General features: G+C 42.4%; 1 protein-coding gene across 2 annotated transcripts in view; it reads left to right on the plus strand.

Moving 5' to 3' along the window:
* C6H4orf19 (chromosome 6 C4orf19 homolog) overlaps positions 1 to 12,511 on the plus strand; it is a 77,547-nt gene that overhangs the window by 30,760 nt on the left and 34,276 nt on the right. Inside the window, exon 1 of one of the 2 annotated variants that reach the window (XM_005681496.3) lies at positions 4,305 to 4,387. The exons of the other annotated variant lie outside the window; for it this stretch is intronic. The gene's annotated coding sequence lies outside the window, so the exon portion shown is untranslated. Of the gene's footprint in view, positions 1 to 4,304; positions 4,388 to 12,511 lie in introns of those variants that run through there. 2 annotated transcript variants of the gene reach the window in all.

Here is a 12,511-nt window from a genome sequence, read left to right on the forward strand (position 1 = left end):
AGTGCATCCCTGTGGGGTTTGCCGGCAGAAAAAGCCAAAGCAGCCGAAGTACAGCCTCTGCCTCCCTTCCTTCTCCCTGTCTCATCTTGCATGCACGGGTGCGCAGTTGCTCAGTTGTGTCTGACTCTTGCAGCATTATGGACTGCAGCCACCAGGTTCCTCTATCCTTGGGATTTCCCAGGCAAGGATGCTGGAGTGGGTTGCCATTTTCTACTCCAGGGAACCTTCCCAACCCAGGAACTGAACCTGTGTCTCCTGCATGCAGGTGGATTCTTTACCACTGTGCCACCTGGGAAGCCCCCCTTCTTGCATAGGATTGCCTGAATCTAAGTGGATCTGGGAACCCTACTGCGAGTGAGGCTGGGAACTCTTTTCTGCTCTCTAGCCTCTGCAGGACAGGAAGACATAAAATGAAGACACTCAGCACAGGTCCATCTCATTTCTCATCATCTCCTGTCTGAGGCTGATTGATCCTCCATCATTCCCTTCCGCCTGCTAACAGACCTTATTCCAGCCATAATCCTCTCTTTCCTCTGTCTTCAGCTCCTCCCTTTCTTGCCACTGTCTCCAACCAGCATATCCAAACAGCCTGAAAACTCCCAGCTTAAGCACACCTTCCTTTAATCCTGCTTTCTTCTTTCTCATTCTCTCTCACCTTCCTTTCAAAACCGGTTTCCTCCTAGAGTTTTTATGGGTAATGTTTCCACTTCTTCACCTACTGAGGAAGCTGGGTAACCCATAGCAGTCTAGCTTCCAGATTCACCCCTGCACCAAAACTGCCTTCGCCAAGGTCACCAGTTACCTTCTTGGTGCTGAACTTGGGAGGCATTACAGTCCTTTGCTTCCCTGACCCTTGAGGGTCATTTAACACTGCTGGGCAATCCTTGCTCCCTGAAACTCTTTACCTGCTTCATTACCACACTCACTTCTGTTTATGTATTTGATTGATCGTTTTTTGTTTTTCAAATAAGAGGTCTCACATATTTATTACTAAACCAACTTATTGGTATAGATGCTTTTTTTACATTAAGCAGTATTCATCAGGATTAAGTCTTTTCTTTAACTGAATAATTTTTCATGTTCATTGTCTTTAATATTTTTTCACTTCTTAATTGGCTGGTCATGTCCTTTGTTGCTGATATCGTTAATAAATATCCTACTGAATTAAGTACCATTTTAAAGTTAAAGATAGGGACCCTTTATCATCTGTGTCACAAATGTTTCATTTGATCTTTGCAGCTTTTCACATTTTAAGGTGAAAAACGTTTGCTCTTTATGTAACTTATTAATCTTTTATTTGTGTTTTTCCAAGAGTTTTAGTAATCAAAAAAAAAATCCTTCCTTATTCTTTAATTAGATAAATATTCACTTGTATTTCCCTGCAAATATTTTTATTCTCATTTAATTCAGGATCTAAGTTTTCTCTAATAATTTGTTGTCTAACAGCATTTATGAAATGATTATAAAAATCCACAGGATTTTACATGTAGAAAAACCTGAAGATTTTACACACACACACACACACAAACGCAAATTAAAACTAATTAAGGAATTCAGTAAAGTCACAGGATACAGAATCAACATACAAAACCAGCTACATTTCTATGTGCTGAAAATAGATTATCCAAAAAGAAAATTAAGAAAACAATCCCAGTTAAAGTAGCATCAAAAAGAATATAATACTTTATTTGTATGGGAGTAAGTTTAACCAAGGAAGTGAAAGAACTGTACACTGCAAACTATAAAACATTGATAAAAGAAATAAAGAAGACAGAAATAAACAGACATCTCCTGTTCATGGATTGGAAGACCTAATATTGTTAAGGTGTCCATATTAACCAAAGTGATCTGCAGATTCAGTGCAACATCCGTCAGAATCTCAAAATCTCAATGTTTTTACAGAAAAAGAAAAAACAATTCTAAAATTCATATGGAGCCACAAAAGACCCAGAATAAGCCAAAGCAAACCTGAGAAAGAACAGGAATGAGATATCACACTTTCTGATTTCAAAATGTATCACAAAGCTGCAGTAACTCAAACAGTCTGATACTGAAAACAGATGTACAGACTAGTGGAGAAGAATAAAAAGCCCAGAAATAAGTTTATAAACACATGGAAGCTGCTGTAACAGAATACCATAGAATGGGTGCCTTGTAAAAGACAGAAGTGTATTTCTCACAGTTCTGGAGGCTGGGAAATCCAAGATCAAGGTGTTGGGATTCAATATTTGGTGAGATCTTACTTCCTGGTTCATAGAAAACTATGTTCTTGCTGTAACCTCAGGTGGCATAAGGCACAAAAGAGCTTTCTGGAGTCTCTTTTATAAAAGCACTAATCCCATTTGGGGGCTTCCCCGGTAGCTCAATGGATAAAGAATCCTCCTGCCAATGCAGGAGACACAGGAGACTCAGGTTCAATCCCTGAGTCGGGTAGATCCCTTGAAGGAGGGTATGGCAACCCACTCCAGTATTTTTACCTAGAGAATCCTATGGACAGTGGAACCTGGGGGCCTACAGTCCATGGGGTCGCAAAGAGTCGGACACGACTGAAGCAGCTGAGCACACACACACATGCACGATCCCATTCTTTCGGGCACACAGACCTATAGTCTGTAGCATAAGTTTATGATCTTTGACAAGGATGCCAAGAATACACAATGAGGAAAAGACAGTTGGGAAAACTGGATATCTACATACAAAAGAAGGAAATTAGACACTTATCTTACACCATACACAAAAATCAGCTCACAGTGGACTGAAGATATAAACCTAAGACCTGAAACTATAAAACTCCGAAAATATGACAGAAAACCTTCATGACATTGATCTTGGCATTGATTTCCAGGATCTTAGACCAAGACCACAGGCAACAAAAGCAAAAATAGACAAGTGGGACTGCATCAAGCTAAAAAACTGCATATAGCAAAGGAAATGGTAGAGTGAAAAGCCAACCTGTGAAATGAGAGAAAATATTTGGAAATCATATATCTGATAAGGAATTAATATTCTTTGGGGGATTTTTTTAACACAAAAAAATAGTTCACAACTAAACAGTATTACTTCCCTACAATGAGTCTTCTTTATGAATTTCTTTAAATGTAAATTACACATGCTGTAATGATATAGTAACATTCCATTTAATATAGTGATTTAGCCTATAAAAATTTTAGTATAAACAAAAAATGAGAAAAATAAGATTGCATTCATAGATGAGAGAATTGTGAGTAACTTTAAGGTATGGTTGTATAATTTTCAACTATGAGAAGCATACTAATTTTTTTTTTTTTTCATTTTAAATTCAACAAACAATCTCCTTCTCTGTAGGCCAGATATTGTTGAGGACCTGGAATAATACAAAGGAATGAGAGCATGTCCTTAAGCCAGTCGTTGGACTCCTTGACTTGGCACTAGTACAGAGTTTGTCCACCACATCCAAGAATGCCAAATGCATCTGGCATCCAAAGGAAAGCTTTAGCGTCAGATACTAAACGTCGGTGCAAATGAATGTAACCTGAGATTTTGCCAAACAGGATTACTACGGTCAGTGAACAATGTGTTCCTTGACTTTTTGAGATTGACTTGACCAAATGTGTCATGGGAAAGTCTCTCTTCTTAGAGCTTCCATTATTCTGAAGACCAGGTTACATAAATAAAGTCCAGGTTAAAGAGAGAGAAAGGGAAAGAGAGCACGCCAGAGCCCGTGAAAGTGCACGCCAGCCGTGAATCTAAGACCCCAGTAAATCAGCTCTGTTCTTTGCATGTTTTAGAGAAGACGCACGTAGGCACTGTTTCTAGTGCTCTATAGGTATTAACACTCGTACTGCTCCTAACAGCTACATGAAATAGGTCTTCATGGATGAACAATTCAGGGCCTAGAGAGACTGAATTACCAGTCACCAAGCTAGGAAGAAATGGGAGATTTGAACTGGACAGTCTTCACATTTCTCTTTAATTCAGAGCTGCATACCTGGCCCTCCCCATTTTAGTGCTGTTTTTGTTGAAAGTGAGGTGAAAGTTGAAGGGCTCACCATCAACTTCCTTGGCATATGCTAGAGAAGATGCGAGTGACTTGGCTGTGCTACCAGGATTAACACTGACTTTAGCACGAATTTATGCTAACGCATTAACTTTACCAGAGTTTGTAGCGCTTTCCTTCTACCCCCAACCTCCAGCCAAGTTCTCAAGCCAAGTTTAACTCCCTGAGATGGATAAATATTAACTTTTAGGCCCACATCGCCATACTTGCGTCACAGGCCAGAGTCTAAACAGCAGGGAACTTTAGTCTCTTCCTGCGTCCCCTCTCACATGGACAGAGGAAGACAGAAATGCAGCCTCAGGGGTTTCTCTACAAATCGATAGATGGCTGCGCCACCTTGCTCTTCATTCGGTAGGATCGGATTATGTCTTTGTAAATATGTGGATAATACATATTAATTTTAAATGATCAAATAATCAGGGCAATTCCACTGTTGATTATCAGATTTGTGTGTGTTTATGTTCACAAGTCCAGACACATGTACAAAGAGATAGAAAAAACATACACACGCAGAGGTCTAGGCCAACCCTTTCAATTTATGAAAAAGGAAAGTAAACACCCAAAATATTATTTATCAGAATTACATAGATGTTATTTTGAAAAAGCAGTACACATTAGCTGTCTATATACTATTACACTTTAAATTATGTTTTAAATGTTCATCAAAATCATATATAGCAGGGTACAGCTTAAAAGACATGCTGGTTCTACAAGGTTTCTCAAGGAAATGAACAGGTCCCAAGCTCCTGCTCCTCTTTTTCCCTTCCCCAGAGAAACTACTTTCCACTCCGCCTCCATATACCTTAATGGCAAGTAAGTACCGCCACCTCCTGCTTTTTTCAGAGACATCACTGTACGCTGACTTTCCCCTACAGACACGAGGATCTAGCTCTTTATTCTCCTATACTATTCGCAGTTGCTGTCCTAACAATGTAGTGTCATCTCAGTTTTGATTAGAAAAATATTCAAAGTTTACATTATTATGACCGTGCTGTTCAGAAATGGAGCATATACTATTTTTATTCTTATCAGCATAACCTATTCCTAGAGTTAATCATTTTCTTTTTATTTGTTTATTTATTTTTGTCTGTCTGGTTTGTGTGTGTGAGTTTTATGTACTTAAACATTCACTGAGTACTGAAATATTTGCCAGTTGTATAAACATCCTCCAAAGGTGTTCTGTGATTCTATCAGCTTCATATCAGGTATTGTATCCGTTCTGCCAACTTCATGCTCTTGAAGAAATCTCTCCCAGAGACTGCCCCCCGGCTCATCTGGACCGGCTGCCCCTCCGCCTGGTTATTGCTGGGATCTTCTGTCATTGCAGCGCCACAGGGTCCCTTCACTTCTCTGCTCTGTTGGAGCTCCTATTTCATACACCTCTTTTTTCTTGTTTTAGTTCCTCATTTTCATGGACTACGTCCTACAGTCGTTCCCTGACAGAAAGCATATGAAGTTTAGAATTCTGTAAGAACCTGCCTGTCTAAAAAGGCCTGTATTCTACCTCACTGGACTGATAGCCTGATTTCATAGAAAGTTCAATGTTGGAAATTATTTTCCCCCAGATTTTTTTTTTTCTTCCAAATTTTGAAGACCTTGCTCTACGGTTTCCTTATTCACGGTATGGCTGCTATAAGTGTTCTAATTCCAGCCACCACTCCAGCTCCCAGTCACGTGTGTGTGTGTGTGTGTGTGTGTGTGTGTGTGTGTGTGTGTGTGTGTGTTTTTTTTTTTTTTTTTTTGTTTTTTTGTTTTTTTTTTTTTTTTTTTTTTGTGTTGTGTGTGTGTGTGTGTGTGTGTGTGTGTGTGTGTGTGTGTACGTATTTTCTTCTCTGAAAGCTGGTTGAATATGTTGGGAAATTTCACAGTGATATCACCTCAGTGCAGGTTTTTGTGTTTTTCGTTTTTGTTTTTTTAATCCATTGTCCAGGAAACTCAAGGGCTTCCGTGGTGGCTCAGAGGTACAGAATCTGACTGCCAATGTAGGAGACATGGGTTTGATCCCTGGGTCGGGAAGATCCCCTGGAGAAGGAAATGGCAGCCCATTCCAGTATTCTTGCCTGGGAAAGCCCCTGGACAGAGAAGCCTGACAGGCTACCGTCCGTGGGGTCACAAAAGAGTCGGACACAACTTAGTGACTAATCAACAGCTAGAAACTCACTGGGCCTTTTAAATCTAGAAAATCTACCCTCCAGTTTTGAGAAATTTTCTTGGAAAATATTTGATATTTTCTTCTCCTGTGGGTGCTTTCTTTTTATTCTCTAGATCTCCTGGAATTCCTGGATTATTTATCTGCTTTTCTTATTCTTGCTCTCCTGTGGTCTGTTTGTCTTTTCACTTTAATTTCTTCAATTTTAACTTAAATTCTTTCAAGTTTTTACTTATGCTGTCGTATTTTTAATTCCTAAGAGGCTTTTTTGTTGTTCTCTTAATTCTCTTTTTTTAAACAGTATCATTTTCTTGCTTCATGAGACAATATATTTCTCTTATCTCCATGAATTCTTTAATAATCTTTTTTGAAATTTTCTTTTTACTCCATAGTTTCCGATCTCTCCGTATTGTTTTTTGGTTTTCCTCAGCTATTTGATAATCATTAGTGTTCCTATACATACGAGTGAGGGAGTTTAACTAAAGTTCCAAATGAAACTGTGAGGGTGAGAGATCGACTGCACTTATTGGTGGTTCCTTGTAAGATCTGGCTGGGCTAGTTGTTAGGGAACTGCCACTGTCAGTCACTTTAGGGCTTTCCTCTTGTGTTGGCCAGATCCCCTTAGAGAATGCCTGCAAACTCTTGCCCTGAGGGTGAGGGTCTGGCTGCCAGTGTTTGTTTGGGAGACTGAGGGTGAGAAGGAGACTGGAGGAATCTCGGGATGCTGAATGCACATTTACTTCATTCTCCTCTCCTTATATGATACCCACCCTGAATACTGGGCTTCCCAGAAAGTAGGTGGTGCTAATGGTAAGGAACCCGCCTTCCAATGCAGGAGACATAAGAGATCCAGGTTCAATCCCTGGGTCAAGAAGATCCCCTGGAGGAGGGCATGGCTACCCACTCCAGTATTCTTGCCTAGAGAATTCCATGGACAGAGAAGCCTGACGGGCTGCAGTCCATGGGGTCGCAAAGAGTCGGATGCGACTGAAACAACTGAGCACATATGCATGTGTGCACCCCGAGTATTACCTGGACCTTCCCTGATTCAGAGATCCAAGGCACCTGCTGGGGCTATTAACAGAAAGTAGGTGGATGAGTAGCCACGCACTCAGTGGACCTGAGAAAGCTGACCCAGAAGCTGGAAATGGGACAGATGAATCCCATCAGTTTTCATGCCCTCCCCCCCAACCCCCGCCCCCCGCCCCCCGCCCCCCGCTTATTTTTTTGGCCACAGAGCATGTGGGCTCTTAACTTCCCAACCAAGGATCAAACGCATGCCCCCGGAATTGGAAGCACGGAGTTTCAGCCGCTGGCCTGCCAGGGAAGGCCTGGCAAGGTGCTCAGATGCTCCAGGCCTCGGGCTGGGGGGAGAGGCCTCTGAGGCCAGGACGGTAGGATGGAGGAACTGTGTCTCAGACGCAGGTGACACCCCTCCCTCCTTTTCCTCCTGCACGCACCTGGGTGGCAGCACCTCCTCCACCTCGGCAGAAGCCTGGAAATTTCTCTCATGGCGAGAGCAAAACAGAGGTCATGAATTTGCGAGCAGCCAGGTGTGCTTTTCCAGAGTGGAGTCTCCCGTGAGGTTGCTATCAGGCACCTGGCTGGGGCTCCAGTCACTGAGGCTTGACGGGCACTGGAGGATGCACTTCCAAGGAGGCTCAGCGGGTTCCTCTCCCCTGTATCAGTGTCCTCACGGCAGGGCAGCTGGCTTCCCCCAGAGTGAACCACTTGAAAGACCACTGCAGGAGCACTTATGCTTTTCCTGCCCTAACCCAACCTTGGTAATCACTCGTCATCATTTCCGCCTGGTTTTATTGAACACACAGGCCAGCCCTGCGTCAGTGTGGGAAGAGGACCTCACGAAGATGTGATTGATAGCAGGAGGCAGGGATCACAGGAGCCAGCTAGGAGGTTGGCTACACCACCCAAAGCCTTTCTCTGACAGTTTCTCATCTTTTACAGTGAAGAAGGGGGCTTTTTCTTTTTTTTTAATGAAGTGAAGGTTAAATAGATACCCTCTTCAGAAGTGTGGTCTAAGGCAAATGACTGAGGTGATATGGAGAGAGGCCGAAGCAGTCATCACCCATGAAGAGTCCAAGAGGGGTGAATGGGCACACACATGGTTCCAGTAGAGGGTGAGGTAGGGCCCCACGTGCTAAAAAAGGGAAAGGCCAAAGGACTTTAGCCTCTGATGATTCGAGGAATCCAGATATAAGCTGGAGTAATTATAGGTGCCAAGTTTACAATTCCAAAATTCGGTTAGTCCAGAGAAACTGAAACAGAACAGAGAGAAAGAGATTACTCATTTCAGTTCTACAAACATGCATGCGTTTCCTCTGGGATGGGAAAAGAATAACAAGGGGACGTTAGTGCAGAGGAGGGGAACTAGCAATGCATGAGCCCCACAGGGCTCCAGACATAATTGTTTTAAATTTAGTGTCACCTGAGAGGTGGGTGCTGCCATCCTAATTCAATGGGAGTAAACCAGTATACATGCATATGTGCTAAGTTGCTTCAGTCGTGTCTGACTCTTTGTGACCCTATGGACTGTACCCCGCTAGGCTCCTCTGTCCATGGGTTTCTCCAGGCAAGAATACTGGAGTGGTTTCCCTCCTCCAGGGGATCTTCCCGACCCAGGGATTGAGCCCGAGTCTATTTCTCCTGCATTGGCAGGCGGGTTCTTTACCACTAGCGCCACCTGGGAAGCCCGAACCAGTATAATCAGCCATATAACCTGTAAGGGCCAAAGTTGCATTTGACCTTAAAGCAGCTCTTTCAAGCATCTGAAAATCAAACTAAATGGGATCCAGCTTACAGAATAGCGGCCAGAGGAAACTTTGAGGTGGGTGAGAAGTAGCCAGTCTCCAGCATCACCCCTGTTAGGATGTAATGAAAGCAAGTCTCAGACCAAGTTCACATACATATTTTTATTTGCAAGCAGACACAAAGCAGAGTAGCATCTGTTTTGTAAACTTGAAACCCCAATCCTCTGTCCTTCTAAGTTCTGCCACCACCCTGCAAAAATGATTTGAGTCGGACCAGACAATATTCCATACACAGGATTCTGTTACTCTTATAGTCAGCATCAGGCGCCAGAAACCACGTAATCCAATGGCAGATCACAGGACTGGGAACCCACTTCAGGTCACATGCCTAAGGGTGTAAACTCTAGGTTCTTCTCCCTGTTTACATAAGGCCAAGGAAGCCATGACGGTGTCCCTTAAATCCCACAAGTAGTGTCTATTTCTAACATTTATTTTCCTGGTTAATATATCAGTGACTTCACCAATGAAAACCCGTTTATGCCATTCACCAATTCATATCTTAGTAAATGGACAGTGGATTTACATTTAATGACTTCTTTTATGTTTAGACTTCCTGATTAGGTACTAATTGATCACCCTGAAATGTAAATTTCTCACTACCACCTAAAGTTTAATAAATGAAACATTTATATCATACTGTGTATGGTGAAGTAAATTAAGTTGTAGACACTAAAGCAAAGGGGATGTGTAAATTCTTAGCCCAGAGAGTAGACGCAGGCAGAGCTAAGTTGAGGACTGGCAGCAACTTCACCAGAGAAGGCAATGGCACCCCACTCCAGTACTCTTGCCTGGAAAATCCCATGGATGGAGGGGCCTGGTAGGCTGTAGTGCATGGGGTCGCTAAGAGTCGGACATGACTGAACAACTTCACTTTCACTTTTCACTTTCATGCATTGGAGAAGGAAATGGCAACCACTCTAGTATTCCTGCCTGGAGAATCCCAGGGACGGGGGACCCTGGTGGGCTGCTGTCTATGGGGTTGCAGAGAGTCGGACACAACTGAAGCGACTTAGCAGCAGCAGCAGCAGCAGCAGCAGCAACAACTTCACGCTGGACTCCATGTTGTTTTATGTTTAGTTACCATCAGATTGCTTCATGTACTGGATTTGGCTTCTTAATCAGATTATAAAATTCTTGGAAAGAGTGAGTCATATAGTTTTTAATTTTTCCACAATGCCCAGCACAGTTGTAGATATATATAGTTACGTATGTACCATACTTTTTAATTGTTTAAATTTATGACAATATTTGGCTTCTCCAGTGACTCAACAGTAAAGAATCCCCCTGCAGTGCAGGAGATTCAGGAGACATGGGTTCGATCCCTGAGTCAGGAAGATCCCCTGGAGGAGGAAATGGCAATCCACTCCAGTATTCTTGCCTGGAGAATCCCATGGACAGAGGAGCCTGGTGGGTCACAGTCCATGGGGTCACAAAGAATCTGACATGACAGTGAGTGAGCACACATGGCAATATTTTATGAAATACTGGGGCCTGAGGATTTTGTATTTCCATCAGAGTTCTAAAGTGCCTCAGTAGACTAAAGACGTAACAACATTAAAAAACTGCCTAGCTCACTTGAAATGAGTCAAGGCAATTTGCAACATGTGAGGGAAATAGTATGCATTTTATATAGTATTTCTTTTTTCAATGTCAATTCCCAGCCTTGGCTGTAACATACGTTAAGCTTCATCAGAAGTTAGGCCTGAATTATGAATCATAATATACAAATAGAAATGGTGATTTTGGGCTTCCTTCAGAATTTTTTAAATGTTTGTCCGTTTCTACTGAATTTAATGACAACGAGTCCCAACTCCAGGAGAGTGAGCACTGGGTTTGTTTTTATTCCAGGTACTGCTTGAATACTGATGGTTGCAAAGCACTGTGGGAGTTGAAGAGCTTTGACTAAAGGAACCTCATGCTTTCGTTAGAGTCGTCAGCAAGGAGGGGCGTACCGCTCCTCCTCTTGACTGTGTAATCACTACCCCTTGGCAGCAGTTCGGGCTTCGAGTTTGGGTTTGTTTAGCAAAAGCAATCAGCCACACAGCCAACCTGTGGCCACACCCCAGCCAAGAAGGCCCAAGGCTGGATTTTCTGTTTGGCGTTTAACTATTGCACACGTGTGTAAAGTTCCAAGAACATGCTAGGATTTTAACCCTGAGATGTAAGCTTTTAAAGCACCTCTCTGGGGAAGAGGGAGAGAAAGAACTAGTAGAACTGTGCTGGTATAGGTCTGATGAGCTCAAAACCCTGGTGAAGCAACGAAAGAAAGAAAAAATGTTTCAGAAAAAACAATTTCACACAAAATCCCCAGTTCCTCTGCAGTTGCCCAGAGAGAGGAAGCCTATTTGGATTGACCACAGTGTTCTCCTAGGCAGGAAGTGTGCCCCCTACAGGCTGGGAAAGGAAGGTGTCAAGGATTTAACTTGAAAAGCATAACCTCAGATACACAGATGACACCACCCTTATGGCAGAAAGCAAAGAAGAACTAAAGAGCCTCTTGATGAAAGTGAAAGAGGAGAGGGAAAAAGTTGGCTTAAAACTCAACGTTCAGAAAACTAAGATCATGGCATCTGGTCCCATCACTTCATGGCAAATAGATGGGGAAACAATGGAAACAGTGACAAACTTTATTTTGGGGGGCTCCAAAATCACTGCCGATGGTGACTGCAGCCATAAAATTAAAAGACACTTGCTCAAAGAAAAGCTATGTCAAACCTAGACAGCATATTAAAAAGCAGAGACATTACTTTGCCAACAAAGGTCCATCTAGTCAAAGCTATGGTTTTTCCAGTAGTCATGTATGGATGTGAGAGTTGGACTATAAAGAAAGCTGAGCACTGAAGAATTGATGCTTTTGAACTGTGGTATTGGAGAAGACTGTTGAGAGTCCCTTGGACTGCAAGGAGATCCAACCAGTCCATCCTAAAGGAAATCAATCCTGAATATTCATTGGAATGACTGATGCTGAAGCTAAAAACTCTAATACTTTGGCCACCTGATGCGAAGAACTGACTCATTGGAAAAGACTGTGATGCTGGGAAAGTTTGAAGGCAGGAGGAGAAGGGGACAACAGAGGATGAGATGGTTGGATGGCATCATCAACTTGATGGACATGAGTTTGAGCAGGCTTCTGGAGTTGGTGATGGACCGGGAAGCCTGGCGTGCTGCAGTCCATGGGGTCGCAAAGAGTCAGACATGACTGAGCGACTGAACTGAGTTGAACTGATACATTTACTTTGCATTCCTTCCAAACTTACATTATATGGTTTAGCAGTGTGTACTCAAATTTAAAGACACTGTAGTTTAAGGAACTATTCTTAACAGTTCTAGCCCAGTATACATTATGTAAACTCCACCAGGAGAGAAAAACTTCCCACTTTGTTCAAGCTCAAGTTTGTGTGTGCACACACATACATTTTATTATTCTTCTTCTTAAAAATTCAATTTAGGTAATCCAGTTCAATGCTTATAGTTTGACATTTTAATTCTGACAGCTTG

The sequence above is a fragment of the Capra hircus genome, chromosome 6 (genome assembly GCF_001704415.2).
Source record: "Capra hircus breed San Clemente chromosome 6, ASM170441v1, whole genome shotgun sequence".
Lineage (NCBI taxonomy): Eukaryota > Metazoa > Chordata > Mammalia > Artiodactyla > Bovidae > Capra > Capra hircus.